The 22,935-nt window shown below is 32.6% G+C and overlaps 1 protein-coding gene across 5 annotated transcripts in view; it reads right to left on the bottom strand.

The window, feature by feature from the left end:
- The window catches only part of LOC127724637 (uncharacterized), a 640,225-nt gene extending 633,906 nt beyond the window's left edge, over nucleotides 1–6,319 (bottom strand). For all 5 annotated transcript variants that reach the window (XR_007992624.1, XM_052231644.1, XM_052231645.1 and 2 more), the window contains exon 1: nucleotides 6,272–6,319. The gene's annotated coding sequence lies outside the window, so the exon portion shown is untranslated. The remainder of the gene's footprint in view (nucleotides 1–6,271) is intronic.
- Nucleotides 6,320–22,935: the final 16,616 nt, after the last annotated feature.

Here is a 22,935-nt window from a genome sequence, read left to right as displayed (position 1 = left end):
TGAAATGATTTATAAACATCTAGATTGCAGATAACACTCGAAATTAACCCGAGCTCTTTCCACACGGAATTCAAATAATTCTAGTTTGTCAATCGGTTGACTGCTTATAATGCAAAATACTAATATATCAAAAGTTTTTAAAACTAACAAAACACAATGATCGTTTCTCTATTTCCCAATGTAAATGAAATGAAACAAAAAACATTTTATATCGCAATAAGAAGAGGAGAGAATTCAACATTTCCGCGATATCCAACTTATCTACGTGGGGGGTCATTAGAGTCTAATGACCCCCCACGTAGATAAGTTGGATATCGCGGAAGGAAGGATTAACCCGGCAACTAGAAAGGCATTAAAGCACTGCCTTTAAAAATAGTAAAACTCATGACTAATCAATTGAACAGGTACAATCATTGATAGACTATCTATAATCTCAGCTATACATAATCTTATTAATTTCTGTTCAAAGGTAAATAACTCAATCACATAATAAGTAAATTTCTGGTTTCTAAAAGGGTCTAAGAACAAGAAAAGCTTAAGTCATGAAAATTGAACTTGACCTTCTTTTAGTCACAGGAAACAATATATCAAAATTAGAAAAAATTTCATCAAAGCGTTTTCATGTAAATGAACAGACACTGTTTGGCAGCTGCCCACCTGTCGTACATCCCCAAATCAATAACCGATTTTTCCTTCGAAAATCCAGTTAATAATAACTAACAACAGGCTCTCAAGAGACTGAATCGCTCACCTGTAATTTTTTGCTAAAATCTTTCATCAATGATTATTTTTAATTTTCAATATATTAATGAGTGGCTTAAAAATGCCATTTAAATGTTCTTTGTATCTGTCATATTTTCTTCAAAAGCAAAAAAATGCATTTTACCCCTATGTTCCATTTTAGCCATAGGGCCACAACAAAAAAATTAATTTCTAGTTCTTCAGACTCTTTCATTTGAAAAAGGGTAGCGAAAGAGCGAAATTTTTTCATTTGTTTTTTTTTTTCGAAATTGATTTTTGGCAGGTGATATAATTTTTCACTAGAGAGCAATATTATTTTTGAAATATTTTTTTTTTAAATCTATGAAAAGAATTTTAAGCAAGCAAGTGATTAGAAATTTACATAGTTTTGGTGCTTGATATTTTATATATCTCACATCCTAGTTCTTAAATTACCCTACTTTGCTTCTCAATTTGTTCTCTGACACCTAGTTTAATCTTTTCACAACATTTCCAAGTATAAAATGGTTGACTTGTAGCAAAACCTACAATTTTGTGTATTCTGATCAAATAAATATGATCCTGTTGAACATGAAAAAGTGCAACAGCTTTGAACAGGCATGCATCCATGTTTAATGTAAGTTATAATTGATGCATACATGTAGTATGTTGTTTTAAATGAACGTATGCAAAGCATTAATGCATGTATAAAGCTTGTATATACAACCATAAATATTTGTGTATACAACAAGCTGACAATAAATAAAGCTTCAAAAACCACACCAATTTATACCATTCAATTGAACCAGTCAGATGCTATATACTAGCTAAACAAAAGGAACATTTCAATACATTCCACTTAAGTCATAGCTTTCCTGTAGAATTTAATGACAATCACATTTATATATCTATGCATGTGGATATTGATGTGCTGAAGGCCATACCGTTAACTAGTTGCAAACCTCAACAAATTTGGTCTCTGGTGGAAGGTTGTCTCATTGACAATCATACAAATTCTTATTTTTAGAAGATTTTGTAAATTGTAAAGATGGATTAATGTGTTAAATTCAATTACCACATAAGTATTCTTGTCAAATTCCATGCTTTGAACTAGTACACATAATTGTTTAGGGGTCAGCTGAAGCCAGCCTCTGGGTGCGGGATTTTCTTGCTGTGTTTAAGATTCATTAGTGGCCTTAGCTGTTTTCTGCTATTTGGTTGGGTTGCTGTCTCTTTGACACATTCCCCATTTCCATTCTCAATTTTATTTTAATACAACTTTGTAATGATACTAGCAAATATAAATAAAAGATTGAAAAAATTCAAGGAAAAACCTTTATTCTAAAACAGATAAAAAAAAAAAGTAAACAATATAATAGTTTCATTTGCGGTGATCATGACATTTCAATTCATGTACCATCAGCTTTGGGATTCTCTTTTATACTTATGCATGTTATATTGTCATAATCTAAACCTTTCAATTCGGTGGCATCTTTGCTTTGTCATTTGATCTTGATAGGTATACGGTGAATCATTCAAGAATATAACTACACTGCGTGTGAGTCAAGTAACTCACTTAAGTGGGAATTCCCTTACAATATCACTGAAAGTTCTAGCTGGTTCTTCTGCTGTTTGAATCTTGGTGAAAATATCCGGTGGTAGTCAGTTCCAATCTTTAATTGTGTTTGGTATGAAGCAGAATTTTAATTTGTCTGGTTTTGTTTGCAGTCTCAGGAAATGTTGAACATAATGAATGTTCTTGGTTGTCCTAGATGTTTTTTTCAGTTGATCAGATGATAAATTGGCTTCACCGTGTATGACTTTGCAGAAGAGGATATTATCTGTTTTGGGTTCGACGATCTTTTAGGGATGGTACATGTAGTTGCAGCTGGTCTAAAAATTGCTGTCATTCGTTTGTCATAACTGTAGTTTGATGTTATGAACGTTTGTGCATGTTGTGGTCTTGCACGGAGCACTTCCAACAAATCGGTAAAAGAATTGCCCAAATCATATTCTACTGATGTGTTTGCCTGCGTTACCAGTGTAACTACAAATAGTCCACTCATGTCTTACGTTTAAAATGCTTATCATACTAAATTTGGCATTAATATTGTATCAACACAGTTTTGAATGTTAGATCTAGATCGTTTTTAATGTCAATTTCCGTGTCTGTATGGTGAAACTTTCAAACGCACAACTGATTAAAATTTTTGTTTCATAAATTAAGAGACGGACATGCCCAGCTCCGTACTGGACGCAGGTTTTTTAAAAAAGTACTTTTTCTGGTCGTCCTTTCACAACACTCGGGGAATCCGAGGAACGAGGTATTAATTTGGAGTGGCCTAGTGGCTTTGTTTCTTGACGTACAAGGAAAAAAATACAAAATTTATACTAGATACTCTGAAACTCATTCAGCCCAAGTTTGGCTGAAATTGATTCAGCAGTTTCAAAGGAGAAGATTTTTTAAGACTAAAGTAAGCAAACTAGATGAACAAATTGTGAAAAATTGTCTTTAAAGGGCAATAACTCTTTAAGGGGTCAATTGACAATTTTGGTAAAAAAAAAACTTATTTGTAGATCTTACTTTGCTTAACATTTTTGCTGTTTACAGTTTATCTTTATCTATAATAATATTCAAGATAATAACCAAAAACTGCAAAATTTCCTTAAAATTACCAATTTAGTGGCAACAACCCAACAATTGGTTGTTAGATTCATCTGAAAATTTCAGGGCTGATAGAACTTCACCTAATGAACATTTTTACCCCATGTCAGAGTTGCTCTAAATGCTTTTGTTTTTGAGATATAAGCCAAAACCTGCATTTTACCCCTATAATCTATTTTTAGCTATGGCCGCCAGGTTTTTCAACGAAAACAGAAAATAAAACACAAACTTTATTCTAGAAACCCTAAGGATCATTCAACTTAAGTTTGGTTGGAATTGGTTCAGTAGTTTCAGAGGAGAAGATTTTTCAAAGTTAGAAAACATGATAAACAAATTGTGTAAAATTGTCCTTAATGAGCAATAACTCCTTAAGGGGTCAATTGACAATTTTGGTCATTTAACTTATTTGTAGATCTTACTTTGCTGAACATTTTTGCTGTTTACAGTTTATCTTTATCTATAATAATATTCAAGATAATAACCAATAAACTGCTTTGCTGACGCAGCTGGATACGCCTGCAGAGGTCCAACCCTGAACAGTTGGAGCAAAAATGGACACAATATTCAAGCTTGATACAGGTCTGAATTTGGATTGTAATTAAAAATTTTATATTTTATAGGTTTCTGAATAAATGTAGTCAAAGAACTTGAAATTGGTTATATGAAAGATGTCTTGTCTTTACTTTGTAAATCTGTTGTCCGACTATAAACAAATAAAATCTTATAACTCGGAAACATAAAATCGAAAATTTCTAAAAATCAAAAGGGAGCTTACAAAAATAGATATAAACAATTTACCAAAGTTTCACAAAAAATGCTGAAAGCATTTTTGAGTTATTGTCAGAAAACTGGAAAATCCCCCTTTTTGTAATGAATAAAACCCCATAAATCGGAAACGTATCGTCTGAAATTTATAAAAATCAAAAGGGAGCTCATGTCGATAGAAATAAACAATTCACCAAAGTTTCTTGCAAATTGGTGAAATTGTTTTTTAGTTATTGCCTGAAAACTGGAAAATCCCCCCTTTTTTTATGAATAAAACCCCAAAACTCAGAAACGGTAAATCCGAAATTTATAAAAAAACGAAAGGGAGCTCACGTCAATAGATATGAACTAAAGTTTCATGCAAATTCGTGAAATTTTTTTTGAGTTATTGTCCAAAAACTGGAAAATCCACACACCCCCCCCCCCTTTTTTAATGGATAAAACCCCAATACTCGGAAATGGTAAATCTGAAATTTATAAAAAACGATATATATATCCCCCATAAATCGGGATAGTTGGCAGGTCTGTAATATGTAAGCTTCCTTGAGGTGCCGTAAATATCGATGACATTCATCAAGACATAGTTCTACAATGTATTTACAAAAGGAAGCAATCATGGCAATATTTTGATAAAAACAACTATTCTTTTAAGTAGAAGATATCAGTCATGGCAGTTTTGATACAATTTTATATTTCTCATTTGCCTTTGCACAATTTAAGGTTCATCAGAAGGAATGGAAAAATATGACCGTGTTTACACCACAATATCTACTCCAAGTACAGACAAACTGATGGATCTAGGAAAGTTTTAAGGCCTGGCTGGACCTAGATATATGTAGTTTATGTTTCAGAAAATTAAAAACTAATACCTAGATTTTTTTCCAGTTTGCAGAAGATAGCAAAATAAACTATCACCCGAGTTTCATTTGATACGGTCCACTCACTTACACAGTTTAAATCACCTATTGTTTGGAGATGTCTATTGTCCATTTAAATCAATACAACTCACAACATGTATTATATGAGGGGAGCTTCTCAAACCTCTTTCACAACCTAGTTAATTTTGGCACCTTCTGCAGGAACGAAAAAAAATTAATAGCAATATCTAGTTAAGTTTTTAATATTCTGAACTTAAAATGCATTTAAATTTAATTTATCTAGATCCAGCCATGTTCTTAAACTTTTCAAGGTGCACAGAATTGTCTGTACTCGGAGTGAAATTTGTGGTGTAATTACGACCATTATAATTTGCGAAAAGGTTATGATGAACCTTAAATGATTAATGGTAACAGTACTAGTATATTCTTTAACAAAATTTGATTTTAATATGTTGATAATCAAAAACTCAAAGCGACTAATTAACAGCTATCTGTTTGATGATAATACACCTTATTGCTATTTGTCCGCCATTACTGGACATCACAAAGGCTCCCATAAAATTTTGACGTCATAATATTATAACATATACAGTATCTGATGCCACAATGGAAAAGTGATTGTTGTATGACTTCAATAGTTCAAGCGGCGCAGATTCTCGGGTCAACCGGCGTAGATTCTCTGGTCAACCAGCGCAGATTTCCAATTTGCGATAAGGCGCATATTTCTACCATGATCTACCATTGATTCCATAGTTGAAAACGAGATTAAGGACCCTTTCCACTTATAACGGGGACATCGCTCAGCTTAATAAGTTGCACACTTCCCCTAAAAATGAGGGTAGGAATAAGGTACCTCACATGAGGAATGACGCCTTGAATGTAAAAATTATTATATTTGATAAAATAATGTTAACTGATAAACATTTTACTCCATTTGACGTTAACGGTAGCTATCAATTGAGATTTGACGATAGACTAAAAACAATTATGATCATTTGGTAGCGAAAAAGTGACATTTAAGGGCATTAATCCTACCCTCTGTAATGGACTTCTGATGGTACAGGATTCAAAAGCACACTACATGTCTTTATAAATACATATGGCACTGATTACAGTTGCCAGTACCGTACATATTTCTTAATGTGACCGTCTGCATTTTATTCATGAATAAACAATAGTCTGGAAAAATGCTGCATGCTTCTGAAATGATTTGTGTGTTGTTTAATTTATGAGATTTACTGACCATCGAGTGCTGCTGTTGAGTGCATATTGTATTGTAATACGCAGCGCCATCTCGTGTCAATGTGAAGACTTGTTTGTGGAAAATGAAGTACGCCACTACCTTCTGTAGGATTTATAAGACAATTTTATTTTGATTCGAATCGGCATATATAAAACTATACAACACATATTTATTGAAAACATACAAATAACATGTAAAAACAATAATAACGACAATAACAACATTTATCATATATACTTGTATTAAATATTACTAAAATTTTACAGTTCAATAACATTTAAAAATATTAAAAGGCTATGAAAGGATTACTAGGTTTATTTATCAGATTCCTAAGAATTTCCTCAGCGGGCTGATAAAGGAACCTTTATTGACTGCTTCCGGAATGTTATCACATGCCTTTCCGTTAATTTCCGTGACGTTTATCATATGCAACGTCGTGCATTTCCGGAAATTTGTTCGAAAACGACAACTCAGTGCGGAAAACCGCAAGTGATTTAAGACTTTCCACAAAATAGTTGAGGAGCAAATTTCAAACTAAGAACATGTTAATTGTTGTGACAAGATAAATAAAATGCTTGTAATATCAATAAAAACAATAAAAGTTAAGACATTTGTATTTGGTTGTCTGTAAATTATTATCTAAAAATTCATGGAAAGACAAAATTTTAATTAATAGTTCTTGTCTGTATTTCTTCTGTTGAAGTATATGATAAAAAGATAATTACATGTCATTTATCATATCAGACCCTTTATCGGCCCTCGTTCATGATATCAGCCCTCGAGCCTGCGGCTCTTGGACTGATATCATGACCTAGGGCCGATAAAGGGTCTGATATGAAAAATGCCATGTAATAATCTATACTTATTACATAGGCTAGTCAAAATTTGGCATTCGTGTGAAAGGCACTGCCTACGATTACCCGCAAAAAGGAACAATAAGAAATTGGCAGTGGCTATTTTGCATTTTCTATAGAAATGGTTATTTTACCGGTGTCGTATTAAAATAACACTACCTATGACAAGTTTGACCTTTCTAAAAAGGTGTGGACTGCTTCGCTCTATCCTAATTTAAGGTAATATGTGTGCATGTGGTTGTTGATTTAGTATTGGAAATGTGGTATTTTTCGATATTGATTGATATAAAATGGATGTCTTGTTAGACTTGGAATATCAATTTTTGTATATATATTAAGATGAACTTTTCTGAAATTTTAAACTGGCTGTTCAGTGTTGTGCGTTAATACACCCATGCTTTTAACATTTTGTTCACTTTACTTGTTGAAAATTAAAACATTTACAAATAGACACGACTCTGGAGGTGTGCCTCTCTGGAGGTGTGCCTAGATTGGCAGAAGTGATAAAATACAGATACATTGTTTTAATAGCAAAAAAAAATTGCATATTGCAGATTAACAAAGCAAATAAACACGTATTAATAATTGATATTTCAATATTGAATGTCAGTGTGCAATATATGCATAATAAAACGAACATGAATTAATGACAGTTGATCGGAACTGAAATACACATAGTTAATTTTCCGGCATTTGATGTCTTATCCTGAGACGAGAAAAGTCTGTATATAGTGTCCTCTTTAAGGTGGCACGGTAGTATTTCCTGGCCCATAAGGGATAATGATAGCCTTTTTAGAATTTTCACCACATTCTAACACGGCTAAAAATTCTACATTCACAGTTAACTGAAGTACTTTCATTTTACTATTCAGAAATGAATTTGAATATGTATCATGACCGTTTACTTTTTTTGCTATCTTTAAGAACCTAAGGCCACTAGTGCTTTTAGGTCTTTTATCGTGCAGTGAATACAAAATTTAAAAAAATTCTCAAAAATTCATTTTCATCTGTATGTAAAATTATTTCATATTTTTCTACACCTGATTCATCCCTCAGTTTGGGAAAGTATGTTCAGTTGATACTGTATTTTTTGTCCAATCATAATGTTCAGATACATTGACTTAAGTAGGGTACACAAAAGAGCAACCTAAATTCTGGAATGCAAATACTACCGTGCTACCTAAAAGGTTTATTTTTTTTATGCAAGATCTGTAAAAAATTCTCTAAACCTTATTAAATCATATGCAGATAATTAACTGCTGTGTGGTCGAAATGATAGATACATAGAAAGTTGTCACAGTGTCAATTATCAGTATAACAGTTTAGAATTAATAGCGGATGTATTTGTTTATACTAATTATTGTCACTACAATATCAACAGATGAAGTAATCAATGGAAAAAGTAAAATCTACTGAAATGTCCACTTAGAGGTCATCTTTTTAAAAATGAGCAAATAAAATATGTTAGGGATCTACCATTTAACTCCATAAAAGGAGGGGGGTGTTATATATGTTTTTTTTTTCATAAAATAATATTCTGATCCCCAATTTGATGAAAAAAAATATTGTGGTCAAGCAGATGACAAAAAAAATATTCTGAATCCAGATTTCCCTCATACCTTATAGTGTTCAATTTTGAAAATGATAACTTGATTAATAGCGTCGAAAAAAAAAATGTTCGTGCTTTGCGCAAAAAAAAATTTCTGACTCAGACACAAAACCATAATCCCCCTTTGAAGTTAAATGGTTGCTCCCTTAAGAGCATCTATTTCTTAAAAAAGATGAATAATAAGCATGGACTAATGTCAGATAGTTATCTATCAAAATTAGCTACCTTACTGTAGACAGTCTTAATTGCGGCCCTCAGATAGTAATCTATGAAAATTAGCTACCTTACTGTAGACAGTCTTATATGCTGCTCTCAGATAGTAATCTATGACATTTAGCCACCTTAATAAAGACAGTCTTAGATGCGGCTCTCAGATAGTCACCTATGAAAATCAGCTACATCAGCAAACACAGTGATAGATACTACTCACCGATTGTTCTATGAAAATTAACTACCTTACTATAGACGTCTTAGATGCTGCTCTCAGATAGTAATCTATGTAAATTATCAACCTTACTATAGACAGTCTTAGATGCGGCTCTCAGATAGTAAACTATGAAAATTAACCACCTTACTATAGACAGTCTTAGATGCGGCTCTCAGACCGTAATCTATGAAAATTAGCTAGCTTACTATAGACAGTCTAAGATACGGCTCTCAGATAGTAATCTATGAAAATTAGCTACCTTACTATAGACGGTCTTAGATGCGGCTCCTAGATAGTAATCTATACCAATTAGCTACCTTTCTTTAGACGGTCTTAGATGCGGCTCCAAGATAGTAATCTATGAAAATTAGCTACCTTTATATAGACAGTCTTAGATACGGCTTTCAGATAGTCACCTATGAAAATTAGCTATATCAGTATACAGAGTATTAGATACTAGTCACCAATTAATTGATCTATGAAAATTAGCTACATTACTATAGACAGTCTTAGATGCAGCTCTCAGATGGTAATCTATGAAAATTAGCTACCTTAATATAGACAGTCTTAGATACGGCTCTCAAGATAGTAATCTATGAAAATTAGCTACCTTACTGTAGACAGTCTTAATTGCTGCTCTCGGATAGTAATCTATGACAATTAGCTACCTTACAATAGACGGTCTTAGATGCGGCTCTCAGATATTCACCTATGAAAATTAGCTACCTTACATTAGACAGTCTTACATGCGGCTCTCAGATAGTTAACTATGGAAATTAGCTACCTTACTATAGACGGTCTTAGATGCGGCTCCCAGATAGTAATCCGTATGAAAATAAGCTACCTTTATATAGACAGTCTTAGCATATTTAAATATTACTTCCATGGTCTTAGATACGGCTCTCAGATAGTAATCTATGAAAACTAGCTACCTTACTATAGACAGTCTTAGATGCGACTCTCAGATATTCACCTATGAAAATTACCTACCTTATCATATCGTATATACCTCAATCAACTACTCGACCAACCAGGCCCCTTAGGCAGTTTTCTCCAAGTAAATAAAGTTAAAAAATGTCTCGACATTCCTTGTTTATATGGGGTCATTAAAGAATTTCGAGAAAAAAATCCAAGCTTAGAGACAAGCTTGAAAAATAAGTCACGGGATGCAAGACTACTGAACAAGAATAACCAGGACCTGTTCAGTTGGAAAGCAGGTCACGGTTTGACCCCAAGTCTATCAGCAACAATAGAGTCATGTGACCGTGAAAATTCAGTAAAACTACGGATGAGACAAACCTCACTTTTACTCACTAAAATACCACTGTCATGGTAAAAACTTATTGATCAAAATAATCTTGAATATACATAGTTTTAACTCGTCAAAACTTACACATCAACTCAAAGTCCTTTATTCTTTATTTTATCTTCAAACTTGAAGTTTGTGTGAAAATTGTCAAGGCTCCTGATCGAAAAATCTAAATATTTTCGAGGAAACTAAAAATGATGGGCTGAATTTAAATTTAATAAAGCATCTCATTAAGACAAACACTCGATATGAGTCTAGGCAATATAGTTTTGGATACGCAAACGTCAAGTTATGTTCAACATATCCTTGTTCCCGGTACTACGTTCCAGGTATTAGCTAATAGCCATACTCTGTACATCTCCTACAGTTTTAGTTCCGTTTTGGTGTACTTTCAAATAGGTGTATCATAACTGAAAGGGTTATTGAGTATAGATTAATTGCTTTTCTTTCCCTCAATAATATGCTTAGAGAAAGATGAACAGAGGAGAGATGTACCTAAATTTAGAAAGTTAGTTTCCAATCTTTAACTCCCCAGTTCCCCCAATTTTTTTATTAAATACTCCTGATCGAAAAATCTAAATATTTTCGAGGAAACTAAAAATGATGGGCTGAATTTAAATTTAATAAAGCATCTCATTAAGACAAACACTCGATATGAGTCTAGGCAATATAGTTTTGGATACGCAAACGTCAAGTTATGTTCAACATATCCTTGTTCCCGGTACTACGTTCCAGGTATTAGCTAATAGCCATACTCTGTACATCTCCTACAGTTTTAGTTCCGTTTTGGTGTACTTTCAAATAGGTGTATCATAACTGAAAGGGTTATTGAGTATAGATTAATTGCTTTTCTTTCCCTCAATAATATGCTTAGAGAAAGATGAACAGAGGAGAGATGTACCTAAATTTAGAAAGTTAGTTTCCAATCTTTAACTCCCCAGTTCCCCCAATTTTTTTTATTAAATACACCCCCCCCCCCCCCCCCCCTTTTCACAACCCTACAACCTCAATCTTACATAATAAATAACATTTGTTGAACCTTTTTTTAATATTCTTCATCATTTCAATGAAATATTATACCTTTTCTATAACAAAAATCAAATTTCAAGAAGATTGATTTTAAACTACAACACTGGGTATAGAACTTGAAAAAAAAATCTGATCGGAGATTATCTGGTCAATTCAGCAGGTATTTTAATTTCCCGTTAAGGTCCCAGTTTTGACAACAATATTTTTCATAATTTGTTTTGAACATTAATTTATTTAAATATAGAATTTTTTCGTTTCACAAAACCTAGAGTTGCAGGAAATCCATTGAAAAATAAAACAGTGATTGAAGTTTGAATAAGTATGATCGTAGAATCTCTTCTTCTTCTTTAGGTTTTCAGTAGTCCTTCATTGATCTGAAGATTATTTACTGTTTTGCGCAGCGTGACCTATATATATATTTACAAAAACACATAAATAATTGGAAATAATTTTGAAGTGCGTAATTTTTAAAAACTTTAAATTGTGTCTTTTCATTTCTCTGTTCATGCAGGTCCTAGTTTTGGCATCAAACAAGTGTTTTTTATTTAAAACATTTTTTATTTTTTTATTCTTATTTGTTCCTGTTTATCTTTTAAATTATAATTCCGAGAGATTGATATCGGAATTCATCCTGTGAAGGGACGCCATCATTCAAAAGTTCGCCAAATGACGGCGTTTGGTTTAGAAATACCTCAGATTTAGAAGAACGTTGTAAACAAGTTCAAGGTAACGTAAAGTCTAGGTTGGTCCCCTCCGTAAAATATTCAGTATGCCTTCGGAATATACAAATATTAACGGTCGGTATGAGCTAATGATGACCTTGAACTTGAACGTTTCGGTTCCTGGTTTGTTAACGTCGATAAACGGTACCAGTTAAAAATGTCGTCTGCGTCTGTAGCAAACTCCAAAACTATGGCGTACGGAAAGGGTCAAAAGTAAAAAGAGGTGCATAAGCTATAAAATATAGCTTATGCTGCTTTGTAGCATAAGCTATATTTGACGTCCCAAAAGGGTCAATATATATTTGTCTGGTTATGCTGCATTTTTATCGCATATGCTATATCACAAACATTGACTATGCTATATTTTTAAATTGTAGCATATGCTGTACTATTTCAAACACATCATTTAAGGGTCAAAACTCGAAAGTAGCATAGGCTGTATAATTTATTTTGATTAGACTGTATATCTTACTGTTGGAAGGCGTGTTTAACGAATCTAGTCAATTATCATCACTAAAGTCTCCGCCCTTTTTTATCAGTACTTATAGAAATGAAATGTATAATGCGATAATTTGAAAACAAAAAAAAACTTTTTTAATGATCCGAGTTTATTGAAAAACAAATCATTTTTTAATATTATTACATTTTATATATTCATATGTTTTGCCTGGTATATTAGTGGATTTTATCACACTGGCACCGCGGGGTAATTTTAAAACAAGTGGAATGGAAACGCGGCATACATGAACAATAATTTTCTTATATCATCTCTGTCTCGGGTGATGTATTAATTATGTACCCAGCAGAGCCTTTTCGCTAACAAATATTCACATATGTACGTCCCTGCCGTGGCAATTAAGGGCATATCCAACAGTTTATTTCTGACGGTGAGAATTTTTGCCTTTTTAAAATAAGATATATAGGCTATTTTTTACCTGCTTAAATCAAATATGTAATAAAAAATATACCATCGTGTGCTACTTTTTGAGTAAAATGAGGTCAAAATTTCAGATATTTGCTCAAAATTCGGATTTGTGGACGTATTTTTCCTCCCGACAGATGTGCATAACTTTTTTGTTTTAAAAGATAAACACAAGCTGTTTTTTGTTAAATTATTTATAAGTTCTCTTTTATATAAATTTATGAAATATTTTGTTTAGAAATAACTAAAAGGACAAGCTAGGTACGATAAGCATCAAAGAACGGCCCCCGATTTCGATTCAAATTAAAAGTGATATGCCATAAATTATAGTACTATATTTTTAAAGTTTAAAACCTATATTTTTGTAAACATCAATAAATTTGTCAACTTTAGCTGATATTATTCATGCTTTGTTACTGTAAACACCTCAAGATTCGCGAAAATGGCAGATAAATGGCAGTTTCCAAATCTTTTTCTGCATTTTAAACTATGAGCGTACCTACGGCCCACGATAATATTTAAACCTAACATTCCTTGAATATAAATGTTGATGCAGTTCAAATATCTTAGTGGGCCGTAGGTACGCTCATAGTTAAAAATTAAAAAAGTGAAAAAAATCGTCAGTTTTCATTGAATCATCGAAATATTTAAACGAACTGCGGACCGGAGATGATTTCCGGTAGTCGCTTGATTCGACAAAAAGACTTTTCTTCGTGCTAAAATGGCTAGTTTTTTACGACAATTTTACATCTACGAGAAAGGAACACAGAATATTCCTGTATTTATTATTGTATGAATCTAAAGTGAGATTATAGCAGATTGTCGGGGTTTGACACAAATCAGAAGGAACTGTGACAAACTGCAGAGAAATTTTGGGCCTGAATGTAAATCACTAACTGAAACCAAAGTTATTAAATAACTGGTTCATGCTAAAACAGTTCCTTTTTGACTAAATTTCAATATTTGGAACACTGTGACACAGACGTTGATTGGCATGTCGAAGCATACATATGATATGTCTTTGTAGCGTCAAAACTGCACAGATTTGTTAAACATGTTAGCCATGGAATGGTGTATTCTAAACAAAAACAAGTTTTGACTATAAATTCTATACTCAACAGATTGATAATGGCAATGAATGGTGTCAACATTAAATGATAGAACAACTTTACCCGTCAGAAACGCGTATTTTGTTTTATAAATGACGAAATCGTGGCCCTGGAATCTATTAATCTCCGTTGACGCTTTTGTGAAAAGTCCTTTCTTTCACGTCCGCATTTCTTTCATGTATGGCATGCCAAGTTAACATTTTAGGCAATCATTACGGATGGCGAAAATAAATTACAGAACTACAGAACAGTAAATAATAACATACATTGTATCATACGACAGAAGACGACACCATGTGATAATTTTAATTATTTAATTGTGAAACTGTAACAGTAATAAAGATCAAACAAAACTATCCAACACTATTGCGAATTCATATTGTGTAAATTTTTTACCATGATGTTTATAAAAAAGAAGATGTGGTATGATTGCTAATGAGACAACTCTTGACAAGTGACCAAATGACACATACTGAATAAATTAACAACTATAAGTCACCGTACGGCCTTCAACTATGAGTAAAGCCCATACCGCATAGTCAGCTATAAAAGTCCCCAAAATGACAAATGTAAAACAATTCAAACGAGAAAACTAACGGCATAGTTGATGTACAAAAAATGAACGAACAACAAATATGTAACACAGTAACAAACGACAACCACTGAATAACAGGCTCCTGACTTGGGACAGGCACATACATACAGAATGTGGCGGTGTCAAGTTGAACATGTGAGCGGGATCCCAACACTCCTCCTAACCTGGGACAGTGGTGTACGTAACAGTACAACATAAGAACGAACTATAAAAATCAGTTTAAAAAGGCTTAACTCATCAGATGGATACAAATAGAAATACATCTAACAAAAACACAGAGTGGATTTGTTTGTATTTATTGTACTTATGATTTGTAATTGTCCCCCGCCTTCCCGCTGCTCTTTTTCAACGACAACGCGTGCAACTTCGTATTTCTTGTCTGAAAATTGTTCTCTACATTACTTTCCGTCATAAACATTCATGAAGTATTTGTCACTGGACGGTCAGAAAACAACATTCAATCAATCATATCTCCTCTTAATTTTCAGTACTATAATGACTTTAAACAAACTTAAATAAATAAAAATGGTTATTTTTTTAATCAGATATTCATACGTCAAAGAAAAGAAAAAAAACGAATATTGAATATCAAAGGAAAAAAATGCATCATAGTCAAAGATATCATGCTTGTAATTTTGTATGTGTGTTTCGTGTACAAAAGGTCGATTAAAAAATTCATTAGATCATAAAAGGCCCAAGATTCCGGAACGTTTTGCCAAATACAGATCAGGTTATCTATTCCTGAATATAAAATTCGTAGTTTGTCTAACAATTCAAAGTTTTACTCAACAGTTTATTTATTAATTTGACCATATCAATGATAATTCATGTTTACACAGAAGTGCTGACTACTGGACATCGTGTTAATGCATGGGTTGTTTGTGTCACTATTTTTAATGTGCTGACATATCACCCTAACTGGACACTATATATTCAGACTCCGATCCAAATAGTCTTTGATCTTGCCCCTTAATGTAACGTGATACGGAAAATCAGCAAATACCAATTTTAAAGTCTTTGGTTTGACCCGGCCGGGGTCAGAACCCACGATATCTGACACTCGAGGTGAAGACGCCTCCACAAGACAACCGAGGCGACGTTTGTCTCACGAGTTTAGCGCTGGGTGAGAAAATGACTAACCCAGCGAAAATGTGCACCTAAATGTGCATGTTGTTTCAAAAGATGAAATTTAATATTCTCAAATTAACTACAATAGACAAATGTGATTATAAGTATTTAATATTTCAAACTTGGAAAAAATTGGAATTTTTTTTTTTTATCTATATGTATTTAAACAGTGGACTTATTAAGGTTTATGACCCCTTCTGAAGCCATGTGAATTACGAAATTTTCAAACTGCAATAGTATTAAAACAACAAAAATAATGAATAACAAAAACGGACCATTTTGTACATATATACCAAAGGTTCATGAATAAAGAAAAAAACATTATTTTTTGCTGTATATTTATCAAATTTAAAAAAATTGCATCATTGACTTTTTCATGAAATTTGGTACAAATAATCTTAATACGTAATCAGACCGAATGTCATTTTAAAAAAGAGGGGTCCATGAACTCGTTTAAAAGTGAAATCAGTTTGAATGATAAAAATCAGTCGAAAAATGCATCTTTTCCCGATATGTCACAGTTTGACGTCGCGAAAATAACATTTTACGTTAGCAACGTCATTACCTTCCCTGTAACTGTAACGTATGCCCTTAAGTACCTGCAGTATCATTTAGTAAATGTTCAGATCAATAGGTCTAAGTATAGTAATGAATGCTTCTTTAAGTAATTTCATAGGGTTGTACATGTATTAGCGTTGATCGCGCTTCATACAAAATGTTATTCGGTCAACCCTTTGAATTTACACAAAGAAGCATTCAATTCTTAAATAAAATTTTCAAAACCTGATAATAAAATTATCAAGACTGTTGAAGGCATTGTCCAAATAATCCTTGAACTTTTGGCTAAGGCCGAAACACGAACAGATATGCCAGTGACAAAAAAGTACGTACATGCAGCAGGAGAATTTGATTTCAGCTTTAAAGTGGGACTAAGTTCATAATTTCATAAAACATTTTTTTAAAGTTTTTAAAAATATTCACTGGCTATAGTACTGCTCTTAATAAGACATTTACAGGAACATTTTGGGGACTACTCTTCAGCTGCCGACGCCAAGTTCTAAATTTGAACAAGAAGTATAGAAAAGAGTCTTAACGGGCTATTCCTTAAATTAGTTCTAGAAAAATTGCATCCAGGAAACTTACTTTCTTTTTTGAAATGATACCAAAATCTACGTTTTATCATACATAATTCTATAGTTTTTGGAAATATTCAGAGCTCTCTGTAACATCCATAGACAAATAAAGAACACAAAAAAAAACCAGAACAGAATGAATTAACTATTTCCTTGAAAATCAGCACAAGCAATAAAACAGAATTTCAGCTTTAGAGCGAGAGCAAGAGGTCATAATTCTATATTACACAATTTTGAAGTTTTTAGCCGGACAGAATCCAGAAACAAGGGGAAAAATTAATATATCTCATAAGTGAAAAAGTTCGTGTATGTTTTGTTATAATAAAACACCCATGCAACCACGCATCCCATATTGCATGATAGGACCCGACACTACTTTTATTTAGTGTTTCGGCAGTTAAGCTTGGGATGGTCATTTTAAGATGCTATATTTGAATATAATCAAATATGAAAGTTATTCATGTATATATTGATATATTTATATTTCAATTCTTCTTCAATAGATCTAGTTATTATGACAGATCTGCCATCATCAGGGGTCCAACTGTCAATTTTATGTTAAAGTCTTTAACTTTGATCTACTACGCAACAATTGGTGCTGTATTGAATATTTGTACACAATCTTCGTCTAACTGTAATAAATGCCCGTGTTTCATAATACGTTTCTTTATTTTACGTATATATGGATTATATTTAGTTATTAAAACTAATGGAATATTTTGTTTTTCTTTTGATTTGTTTTGTTGTAGTAATTCAGTACTGTTAATTGATAAAGCATCAGTAATACTATCATCTATTTCCACGTTATCATAACCCCTATCTAATAATTTCACTTTGAAATTAGTTAGATTGTTTATTAATTTGTTATGGTCACTTGTGTTTCTAATTTGCCGTATTGCTTCACCTTTAATAAATCCTCCGAATACATGCTGTGAGTGACAGCTATATCTGTGCAGAAACAGAATGACAAGTTGCTTTCTTTAAAAAAAGAAATGCAATCGTAAACCCAAATGCTTGTTTGGCATTAGATATAAGATAATTGTTTAAAAAAAAAGATTTATTGTTTTATATCATTTTTGTTATATAAGAATTAGAAACTGACAGTGACTGTTTACAATACTGTTCAATGTGGGGTGAAATATTCTTGTTAAAGGAATATTTTTTTCTCTCCTCTCTCCCGAAAGTTCTTAATAACTTTGTGGTACCACCTCCTCAGCAGAGATTATATACATTCATTTATTATTGTAACAATATTTTCTTTTTATAATGGAGGGGATATACAGTTATATATATATAATGTTTATAAATGTGGTCAGATTTTGTTTGTATGTTTTTGTATTGTCTTGGTAACAATCCTATAGTTTTGGATTTTGAACCAATAAAATTATCTTATATCTTATCTTATCTCCCGAAAGACATCATGTTAAGTCACCCACTTGATGTTCAATTCTAAGATGCTGGTTTTTGTTTTTAAATTAGAGTTAGTTTTTAGGCTAAAGTTCAAATGCAAATGTGAAGAAATTTAATCAATTAATGATATATGTGTTTAAGAAATGCGATACTTGAACCTGTAAAATAGCCGTTTTTATTGGAATTTGAGATATGTTCATGGTTATTTGAACAATGGCTTGATATTGATCATTATTAAGATCCTTACACCTGCTCTGCAAGGTTTTTTTATGCTTAGGGTAGCAAGCATTGGCAATTTTAAGTTCTGTGCTTTGTGTATGCTCTTAAAAGTTTTAGATGACAAACCTCTTTTGTTAAAAACAAACACTTTTAAAACCTTTAACTCGCTTTGAAGATATTTTCCGGATGTCCCTTTTTATTTTGATGTTTTCTTATATTTTAAATTGTGGGTCATGAAAAAAGGCCTGCAAGTTTAATTGTAAATATATACAATTTGAATCGCACTGTATCCTCTTCACCTTGATGACCGAAACCAATTCATTAAAAAAGATATTTATAGCCTAGACAAAACAGCATACACCTTGTACTTATAAACAAACAAACAAAATTGAAAACAACAAAAAAACTAACATGGTCAAACCTGAAATTACCACTGATCAGTATACCCATCACCTAAATATGAGTTTGTTTAAAGGTCACATTTATGAACTGTTGTAAGGTGTTCCTTTTTGTCGAGCCTTCGACTTTAGTCGAAAAAGCGAGACAAAGCGATTCTACATTCCGTCGGTGTCGTCGGCGGTGGCGTCCACAAATATTCACTCTGTGGTTAAAGTTTTTGAAATTTTAATAATTTTCTTAAACTATTCTGGATTTGTACCAAACTTGGACAGAAGCTTCTTTATGATCATAAGATAGTATCTAGAAGTAAATTTTGTAAGAATAAAATTCCATTTTTCCGTATTTTACTTATAAATGGACTTAGTTTTTCTGCTGGGAACAATACATTCACTCTGTGGTTAAAGTTTTTAAAATTCTAATAACTTTCTTAAACTATCCCGGATTTGTACCAAACTTGGACAGAAGCTTGTTTATGATCATAAGATAGTATCCAGAAGTAAATTTTGTAAATATGAAATTCCATTTTTTTCCGTATTTTACTTATAAATAGACTTAGTTTTCTGCTGGGATACAATACATTCACTCCGAGGTTAAATTTTTTTTTAAATTTTAATAACTTTTTTTATACTATCCTGGATTTGTACCAAACTTGGACAGAATAAAATTGAGATTGGAAATGGGGAATGTGTCAAAGAGACAACAACCCGACCATAGAACAGACAACAGCAGAAGGTCACCAACAGGTCTTCAATGCAGCGAGAAATTCCCGCACCCGGAGGCGTCCTTCAGCTGGCCCCTAAACAAATATATATACTAGTTCAGTGATAATGAACGCCATACTAAACTCCAAATTGTACACAAGAAACTAAAATTAAATATAATACAAGACTAACAAAGGCTAGAGGCTCCTGACTTGGGACAGGCGCAAAAATGCGGCCGGGTTAAACATGTTTATGAGATCTCAACCCTACCCCTATACCTCTAGCCAATGTAGAAAAGTAAACGCATAACAATACGCACATTAAAATTCAGTTCAAGAGAAGTCCGAGTCTGATGTCAGAAGATGTAACCAAAGAAAATAAACAAAATGACAATAATACATAAATAACAACATACTACTAGCAGTTAACTGACATGCCAGCTCCAGACTTCAATTAAACTGATTGAAAGATTATGTCTTCATCATATGAATATCAGGCACAATCCTTCCCGTTAGGGGTTTAGTATCATACCATCATAACATATATGAGAAGAACATAACCCGAAGCTTGTTTATGATTAAAAGCTAGTATTTAGAAGGAAATTTTTTGTTAAAATTTTGTACCTGTTTATCTGTATTTTACTTATAAATGGACTTAGTTTTTCTTCCAGTTAACATTAAATACAGTCTGAAGTTAAATTTTTTAGATTTATAAACTATCCTGGATTTTTACCAAACTTGGACAGAAGCTTCTTAAAATAAAAAAAAATAGTATTGAGAGGAATATTTTTATTGATGTTTTTCCTCATTTTTGTTGAGTCTGCGATTTGCAGCAAAAGTAGGCGAGACACTGGGTTCCGCGGAACCCTTACGATTTTTTTTATCTAAACACGATTTTTTCATTAAATATTAAAGGGTGTCTTTTACATGGTGAAATTACACTACTGTCTTATGGTATGTATGTAAATTCTTTTAAACCAGGTGTATTCATAAGCACATGTCCCAAGTCCGAAGCATGTTGTTTAGTGGTTGTCTTTTTTTGGTGCAGTTCATATTTGCTTTTTGTTTCTGGTTTGAAGTTAAATTAGATCTGTTTGTTTTTTCCTGTTTAAATTGTTTTATAACAGTGTTTTGGGGCCCTCGGTAGGATGCTGTCCAATGTGAGCCAAGCTTTTGTGTTGAAGGCTGAATTATAACCTATAATTGCGAATTTTGACTACACTGTGTTTTCAATTGATGGAGAGTTGTCTTCCTACCACATTTAAAAAGATATTCCCTGACATTTGACAAATCCATTAGAATAATCGAGATATTGAAATTGAACTGAAGTTGCCTAGTAGGTTTCTTACATTGACCCGGCTATCCTTTTTCTCTTTTGCTGGATAGTTTTATACTGGTCATTTGGGGGCACTGTGTGGCCTACTGATCAGTCATGAGATGGCTCAAAATCTTCTTACACTATTTTACATTTTCGTACTTAATATATTAAAACCGATAATTCATCATCTGATCGTCTTTATGAAATAATAATTATTTATTTTTATCTTGACGAACATTTTGAAGAGCATTAATTACTACAGGCCGAACATATAGTTAGATAATCTGTTCCCTGACCAAGATAACTATAAATAGAAATTAATTTGTCTTATCTCTGCCTGCATCTGTCATCACTCGGTGTCTATTAATTAATAGACATTTGATAAGGAAATAACGTTGCAATATTTAAACAAAGAAAATTGCAATTTTAAAGAAAATAAAAACTATTCAAGGACGTATATCAATTTAGATTATATACGTCCTTGGTCTATCCTAGACGTAAAATTTCAATAAAGTGCATGAAGACTTCATTTTAATTTCAGTATTGTCCTTTAGTTAGTCCCACAAGGACGTTGAGGTATGAACATTATGAAATAGCCTGCTTCGTACATTATGTACATTTTCCCGACTCGGAATCTTAAGTGAAATGCTAGTAATACTTCTTTTATAGATTTTAGTTTTAACAAATCTCGTTTCGAATATAAATCGCATTGTTTACGTGAAATCTTATCTCATATCTAAACACAGCTGGTTTCAACGTTTGACTCTAATTAGAATTACTACGCGTATATGTAAGGTAAATATTAGCAGCTTGTAATTGCGTGCAAGGAAGTATTCAAATGCTTATTAAAGTAGCTTGCGTCATAATAAATTTCGCATCATATGAAACATATCTCTTTAGCAACTTTAAGATGCTAATGATTCAACAGGTCAAATAATAAGCTATTGCGCATGTATATGAAAGGTGGCCATCGAAAGAAACAGATGTATTCCGAATAACATCCGGTGTTCCGAAAGACTACGGACATCGTCCAATATATACTGCGTAAACCCTCAGGGGTTTACGCAATAAGAATTGGTTTCTTTAAAATGTAGTCAAGGTCAAGCATGCCATGTGTTGTAAATCTTTGACCTTTGATTACATCAACATCTAACAACGACATTTTATCGTTTGAGATTTCATATGTGAACTTTAATAAGGAGTTATAATTATTTGCTAGACGAAACGAATCTATAATTTAATCTAGATATGCAGATCTGATTAACTTTCATAACTTTGCTACTGCAAAAATATTTTGTCATTGTTCATTAATTTTAACTAAACAAATGATTAACTACGCAAACATTACTCCAAGTACAGTACTTGTCTGTACTTCTACAAGGAGGGTTAATATTTAAAAAGAGAGGCAAACGATACCAAAGGAACAATCAAATTCAAAGGTCGAAAACAAACCGACACAGCCATGGCGAAAAACGAAAACCGACGAGAAGACAAACAGCAGCCAACATATCACAGCATGGAAAACAAAAAAACTATCAACACGAAACCCATTTAAAAACTGGGATGATCTCAGATGCACCGGAAGGAAATTAGATCCTGCATTTTGGCCACGGAGGATTTTTTTTCAAATATGAAAGTAATTGTGCAAAAACAATCTTTTTTAGAAAGCCTTCAAAGTTTGTTTATATGAACATCAAGATTATTTTTCACTCGTTTTATGGGTTATTTTCTTTTTGACAGTCCGTATTTTCCTTAGATCCAGAAATTTTTGTAGTACAAAA

This window comes from Mytilus californianus, unplaced genomic scaffold (assembly GCF_021869535.1).
Source record: "Mytilus californianus isolate M0D057914Y unplaced genomic scaffold, xbMytCali1.0.p SCAF_14, whole genome shotgun sequence".
Classification (NCBI taxonomy): domain Eukaryota; kingdom Metazoa; phylum Mollusca; class Bivalvia; order Mytilida; family Mytilidae; genus Mytilus; species Mytilus californianus.
The sequence above is the reverse complement of the archived record's forward strand: the minus strand, read 5'-3'. Positions and strand labels throughout refer to the sequence as shown.